Source organism: Amblyomma mixtum, chromosome 7 (genome assembly GCF_055824585.1).
Source record: "Amblyomma mixtum isolate Tamu chromosome 7, ASM5582458v1, whole genome shotgun sequence".
In the NCBI taxonomy this organism is placed as follows: Eukaryota; Metazoa; Arthropoda; class Arachnida; order Ixodida; family Ixodidae; genus Amblyomma; species Amblyomma mixtum.
This window is the reverse complement of record NC_143018.1, coordinates 11477973-11485127: the sequence shown is the minus strand read 5'-3', so window position 1 is coordinate 11485127 and position 7155 is coordinate 11477973. Positions and strand designations below refer to the sequence as shown.

Below are 7155 nucleotides of genomic sequence, written 5' to 3'. Positions count from 1 at the left end.
CTACTTTGGCAGAAGCCAAAATTAAGTAAATAAGCATCGAGTAATTTTTTCTTAGCCGACACCGTGGCCCTATTTCATTCGTGCCAATGCTAAAACGCCCGAAGTGTACTTTACCCTGAAGTTGCGGGCCCGAGCGCGGTGGTGGTATTGGTGGTGGAAAACATTTATTCAAGATTTACAGGAGAGACTGGGGACTGCCCTTAAGGGCAAGCCCCTTACAATTCTAGGAGGGGTCCCTATAGTCCGGGTCCCCTGTGGCTTCCTCGGCAGCTCGGGCCCTAGCGACGAGGGCTCTTTGGCTCTCTAACGTAGAGCAGCCGAGCAGGGCAGCCTCCCAGCTTTCTCGGGTAGGTGAGGGGAAACGGGGGTAAGCAGGGTTAGAGGGGTATGCCCGCACCATGTGGTACACGTCCGAGAACGCGCATCTACAATGCGGGTACTCCTCGTTAGAAGGCGAATTAAAATATTTCAGCACTGCCGGGCACAGTACCTTGTTAGCATATAAGCAAATGAGCGAACGCTGCTCGCTTTTGGTTAGACCTTTCGTAGAGGGATGAAAGCGGCTACGCTGTGTTTGACAAAATTGGATAACTTGTTTGTAGGTGATAGCCGGATTAGGTTCTCATACCTCAGGCGGCGAGTGTCGAGGCGGTGTCCGGTGGTTGAACGCGCGCGCTGAGGCGTCTGCAGCCTCGTTTCCCTCTAGACCCGCACGTGCTGGGGTCCAGATGACGACACGCGTGTTCGGGCGATCCCGGTACTCGCATCTATGCAAAATTTTGGCGGCGCGTTGAGATGTGCGTCCTTGTCGTAGATTTCGACAGGTTTCCCGGGAGTCGGTAATGATAACCCGGGAGTCTGATTCTGCAGCGGCGAGGGCTATGGCGACCTCCTCCGCGTGTGTAATGTAGGTCGCACGGACAGTGAGCCCCTGAACGTAAGTAATATGATGGATTACTGCGGTCGTATACCATCCCCCGTAGTGTGGGCCAGCAGCATCCGTGTAGAAAACTCCGTAGCGAGAGCCATAGCGGTCGTTAAGGGCCGTCACGCAGGCGGTACGACGGCCCCCGTGAGTATCCTTTGTCATGTTGTGTGGCAGAGGTTGGACCTGCAGCGCGTGACGCCAGTACTCTGGAAAAGTGGTCCTTTCCTCTGTATGCGCTTTGTAGGCAATATGAAGGCGGTTTAGGAGGTTTTTGCCGGCAGAGGATTTGTTCAACCACAATTATTGATTGTTTAAGTGCGCGTGGCGTAGCTCCACAAAGGTGTTGGTTATCCCGAGATCGATGAGCCGTTGACTGGACGTCGTTATGGGGAGGTTGAGGGCGGTCTTATAGATGTTGCGAAGGATCGCCTCTAGGGCGTACTCCTCACATTTCCGCAAGTGGAGATAGGGTGCTGAATAGAGTACCCGGCTGGTTACAAATGCATTGGCCAGCTTCAGAGCGTGTTTGCATCGTAACCCCCCCGTTTGTTAGATACCATGCGGGCCACCTGGTCTCCAATCTTGCGGAGCTCCTGCAGAGTTGTATCGATCTTGCGGTTGCGGTGAACAAAAAGTCCCAACACTCTTACCTTATCGTGTTCAGGGGTAGGGCCGCTAGCAAGGGAGAGGTAAATTTAGGTGATGCACTTCGGGTTTGGCCGAAGGTGCACGAATTCTGATTTGGTCGGGGAGGATTCCAGGCCTCAGCGGCGAGAGTACCCGTCTACGATAGTCGCCACTTGTTGCAGGTTGGCCTGGATCTGTCCCAACGACCCATGTGTTGCCCAGAACGTGATGCCGTCGGCATACAGGGCATGACTGATGCCTGCGACATCATTAAGCAGTGGGGGGAAGTGCAGGGGAGAGAAGACTGCTCCCTGTGGAGCTCCTCTGGTACTTAGAGGGTACGGGCCATGCTCCTGGGCTAGGATACGTACATAAGTTTGCCGATCAGGGAGAAATTGTCTAATGTACCTAAACGTCTTGTGGCCACAATTCGTTTGTGACAAATGAGTGATGATGTCGTGGGTCACGTTGTCAAACGCCCCCTTGAGGTCCAAGGCGAGGACCACTTTGTCGTCACTGGGGTGTTCAAACGGATCCGCGGGCCGTGTCCAAGCCCGGTGAAATAGTCCATTTTCCAGCTTGAGCCCGGACTTTCGGACCTGCCTGAGCCCGTGCAGTGTCCAGTCCCTTTGAGGTAAAATTGAAAGCACAATCTTTATTTTTTTTTTCTGTAAGGGTCGTGTTTTCTACGAGATACGTGGAAGGGCTATTGATAATTGAGGAATGAAGTTGCACGTATCTACTAATGTCACTGTAAAAAAGAGTCAACATTCGTTTCCTCGCGTACAATTTATAGTGCTTTATATGACTTTAGAAATAAGCCAACGCATGTATTAGAGCTGATGTGTTCCATCTCGTGTCCGTCCCGTTTCCTGCTTCCTCAGAAACGTGTTGCGCAACTTCTCCACTACGCTAAGACTTTCTTCATCAGGAGGTGGCTGACATGATGAAACAGTAACCCCCCCCCCCTGCTTAGAATAAATTCACAGCAGTATACATTGCCTTTGGGAACAGCGTGCATGCTAGGCCTGTCAGTAATTTGCGCGTCTTTGTATGCGTAATGTCATTTGTTTGTTATTCACACTTTGCTCAGCCATGATCAGGATACTGTTGCTCTTTACGGTAAAAGGTGACTGCAAGAAATACATTGCAACTGTGCTGTAACCACAAAGGTCAATTTTGTACTAACGGGCTAACGAACGAAGCAAACACAGTGGAATGATTGCGGTGGTCAGTTTGCTCTTTCGGTGAGGCATCGCGCTGCTGTGTGGCCCTTCGATCTTCGTGCCAGACTCGTAACTCAGCCTAAGCCCACAAGCGCGGCCGCCCGAACCGAGGCATCGGCACACGGGGCAACCGGTACACAGTGGACGCGCATACTCGTGCCGAAGCTGCTGATCCCCGGAACACGCGGGGGTGCCACACGGGGCCCCTAGCAGGTGTAGCAGGCACGAGTGTGCAACGCGACTGAATTGGCAGGCTAGAGTGCTTAAACAGCCTGTACTGGATGTCATGAAACGCTCCTATTTGTCAGTGACAGGCTAACTGCATACATAACGGAGGTGTAACTTAAGGGGATAAAACAACTACATACAATATATGTTATCAGAAAAAAAAAATGTATTCACCGGCTTTTTCTGGCTGCACTGACGCTTGTACGGCAGTGAAACACGCATCTATTGGCGAGAAAATGAGATTTTAAAATCTTCCCCCCATCTCCCCCCCTTCAGTCGATTCAAACTCGTGACGTTATACTGTAACAGCGCGAAAGACGACACACCAAGAAAGAGGCAAAACAACTGTTGTTGTTGCGACTGTAGGAAGTATGAAAGGGAAAGTGCACAGGCCTGCCCATTGGCTCGGGCTGAGCCACATTCACTGCAACGTGCAGACAGAAGAGAGCTGAAAGATGTGAGAGGAAAGAGTTAAAGAACAGACGCGCGTCGCAACAACCGCGTCCGCCGAAGCGACAACAGAGGCTGTAACCGCAAAACATCAAAACAACTGACGCATCCGGCTTTTACTACTCCAGATCTTGTGACGACCTTACTTAAAAGGGCCGGATATCATCGTTTTTAAGTGAATAGCGGTGTAGCATAAATTTCTGGGATCCGCGCCCAAAAATCGGTGCTCGATGCACGGGTTTCACTTTCGAAATATGGCCGCTGATGGCGAAAGATGTATTTCGGTCTTTCGTCTCTTCTAGCCTGCAAAAGCTCCTTTTTCGATGAGAGTGAATCTTTGTTAATAGAACGCGGTACTCTGTAGATACGGGTCAACCTTTATTTGTACTCAATGTCCATTTAATACATTTAACCATTGATGTCACTCCTGGGCGACGTATTAAGGTCCCAATTTATATTGCGTATTTCATGGCTGCTTGAAGGAACAATGAGAGCAACTCTATCCCTCTAATGTTTTCAGCAGAAAACGATTCTATGCCTTTTTCTGGCCGCACATGTATTTCTATTTCCATTTCCTGTATCTGTACATAGTGTATATTGCTGCCCTACAGCTATCCTTTCTTCCATTGCTCTTCCTCTTTTTTTCCCTCTCCCTGTCCTTTTATTCCCGCTAGCCGCAGCTCAGGTGCTTCAGGTTTAGGTGGCAGATGCCGCGGCTGGCAACATCTGTTCCTTCAATTTTTATTTTTATTAATAACTAGCCACTAACAACAACTTTTTCTGGCACTGTTGATCATTACCAACGGATAACTCCCAGCTAGTGCCGCTATGCCTAACTGCCTGTAGCGCTTCGATGGCAGCCACTCGGTTAGTCTATTTCTCACGTCTTCTCTCATATGACTTGACGTAGTTCTCATAGAAAAAGCCAGCGTGCTATTTCTGTGCGTTCAATGCCTTGCTCCACATGGTAGCTGCCATGGGAACTAGAACTTCTCCCGAATTCCTGGTATAGTTGGCCCTGCAGTCAGACACAGTTATTGCTGAGAAAATGTGATCAAATATGAAAAAAATTTTCCTCCGCTACCAGGTTCAAACACATGAAAGAAGAAGATTACTTCGTGATCACTGTTACAGAGGCGAATTCCAGTATAGCCTAGTTTCAAAGATCCTCGCACAAAAAAACTACCTTGACGTCACCGCAGTGTGCTGACGAAAATGGTCCTTGATGTCAATATTTCTATTTCATTTTTTTTCTTTTATTGCTTGTAAAACTGTGTTTTTAGTATAAATACCTTCTTTGTTACTAGAGCGCAGTAATGTAGCGACACAAAACTCCTTGCATTTGTTTTCAGCGTTCTTTTAACAGAACTGAGTTCTCAACAAGTCCTGTATGTGCACACGCAGGCATGCTGTAGTACTTCAGCTATATCGCAGAAAAAAGGCACTAGGAGGCGGAAAAGCGATCTAGGTCCATTTATATCACGCCTCTCCACGAACATCTGTTTTCACTGTACCACATTGGAGCGTGTGAGTCCTGCTATCACTTCCACAAGTTTGGCTTTAACGAACGGCCCAATAACAAAGTTATGGACTTTTGTTCCCGCGTATGCGTCCTGGAGAAATTTGTCCCCAATAGTGCCTGGTTACCTCACGACTTGAGATTTATTTAATTCATATTTTTTTGCGCTAACAAGGCAACTCACTCAAAAATATATGCGCAATCAAAAGAGGAATGAACTAAGAATTTTCTTGATTGAGGTGGTTATGTTACATAGATTATATAAACAGAAATTCGATCTTAGATAAACCTGAGCTTCTTGCCGAGCCTTTCTTTGGTCTTATTTCTTTGGTCTTCTCACGAATGTGGCACTTGCATGGATATCACAAGTGCTTCAGCTGCTTTGTTTCTCTTCTATAAGACAAGTTAGCGCTTAAGAACCGTTCTACATGGCGTATTTTTCAAATGAAGCAAGAAACGGCTGTTCAGACGGCTCTTCTGATTCATTGGTTTCGGTTGAGTAAAATTTCAGAATTACGAGAAAAGTAAACAGTAAAGAGTTTGCACTTGACCTGCTATCCATCTATGTAACCCATGAAATACACCCTTACATTTATTGGTTCCGTTGCAGCGACGAAGAATTCCTGAGTGAGAAAAAGAAATTGTCTTTATTGAATCGTTTTCACTCGCTATGCACCCTGGCCAATGCCCCACCGTGGGTATGTGCCATTACGCATGAGGACATCATCATCATCATCATCATCGTTTTCACTGAATTCCATGGCATGCGAACTGCAATGTAAATATAAGTAGAATTGTCTTTGTCCTACATTTTCATGGGCATTCTATTCATTTCATTAGCAAAGGGCAACGCTCTACGCCTGCATAAGCCACTCACAACACAGCTAGCGCAACTGCAAGTAGTACATGGCCGTCCAATTTAAGTGGGAACCGTTATTTAAAGTTGATAATGAGTTTTTGATATTTTATCCCTAGAGGAAAACTAACTAAGAAACAAAGAATTATGCTTGGCACGCGTAATTACAACGTGATCATTTATTGAATGAACAAACCTTGTTCCCTTTTGTAATGGCTGACCCTGTACCTGGCCCTTAGATCGTGTGCGCAGTCATATATATGTCTTCCTAACGACGTTCCAACAATGATTAGGCCGTAACTTGTGGCTAGAAAAATCTGTTCCTCTTGTCTTAGGAAATGACAAAGACCTACTGGTGCAGTCTAATAACATTGAGGCAAGCGTTCAATGATCTAACATCTATAGGAAAGGCGGCAAGTCACCACTGTATCGCGTGTCAAATCTACAGCATTGTCAGGAACAAGCCCAATGTGACATCTCGCCTTCGTGATGGCATTTCATTTGGTTTCGCTCATAGCCTGCTCACACCTCAGAGCTGAGGGCTCAGTTATTCCATGAACGAACACTCAAAGTCAGGGATATTGCTCTGGGTATGCTTTTGTTCTGACTGCGTCGCATTCCCTTGTTCCTGGAGATGGTGCTGCTAGAGTGTTTGTGTCTATACATGCAAATTTTGCCCTTAAAGGGGGATTTTATATATCATTTCATCAGCTAAGAATTAGTGTTACCCTTTTTTGTTTCGTTAGAGACTTTGAAGGGGTGGGATGGGACACTGACCTAAAACACTGAATTGAAGAAACACGTTTAAGGAACTTTTCTTAACTGATCAGTCCGCAGTACATTTATTAACCATCTGAGTTATTCCGTAGTTCAAGAAATAAAAAAGGCTAATCGTAAAGAAGAAAGACTTAAGTACGCCAGTCCACCGGTAATTTCGTGCAGTAGTACTGATCAGGCAAATAGGCGCTTCAGCACTAGTGGGCCCATGTGAAGTTTTGTGCAGCATGATTGGATCTCATTATGGGAACGCTTGAAAAAGACGCAGACAAAAGAACAACTGCTCGGACCACACACGCTATTTACAAATGCCTTTCCCATCATACAATAATGTTAGCATATCTGGAGGAGCCACGCCAAAACACAGTAAAAATTACGCCAGCTATCGCGTAATTATCGCGCAGTTGACGACGCTACGACTTCGGAGGTAAAGCGCGCGCTTTAAAACTTATACTGCAATGGTCGTGAAAAGCTACGATCGTAACGACTGCAGATGGATCTGATAGCCTTTTTCTTTAGGCGACAAGTGCCCGTAGGTAATGTT

General features: G+C 46.8%; 1 pseudogene; it reads right to left on the bottom strand.

The window, feature by feature from the left end:
* Window positions 1–223: 223 nt before the first annotated feature.
* Window positions 224–7155, bottom strand: part of LOC149335017 (uncharacterized) — a 24155-nt pseudogene continuing 17223 nt past the window's right edge.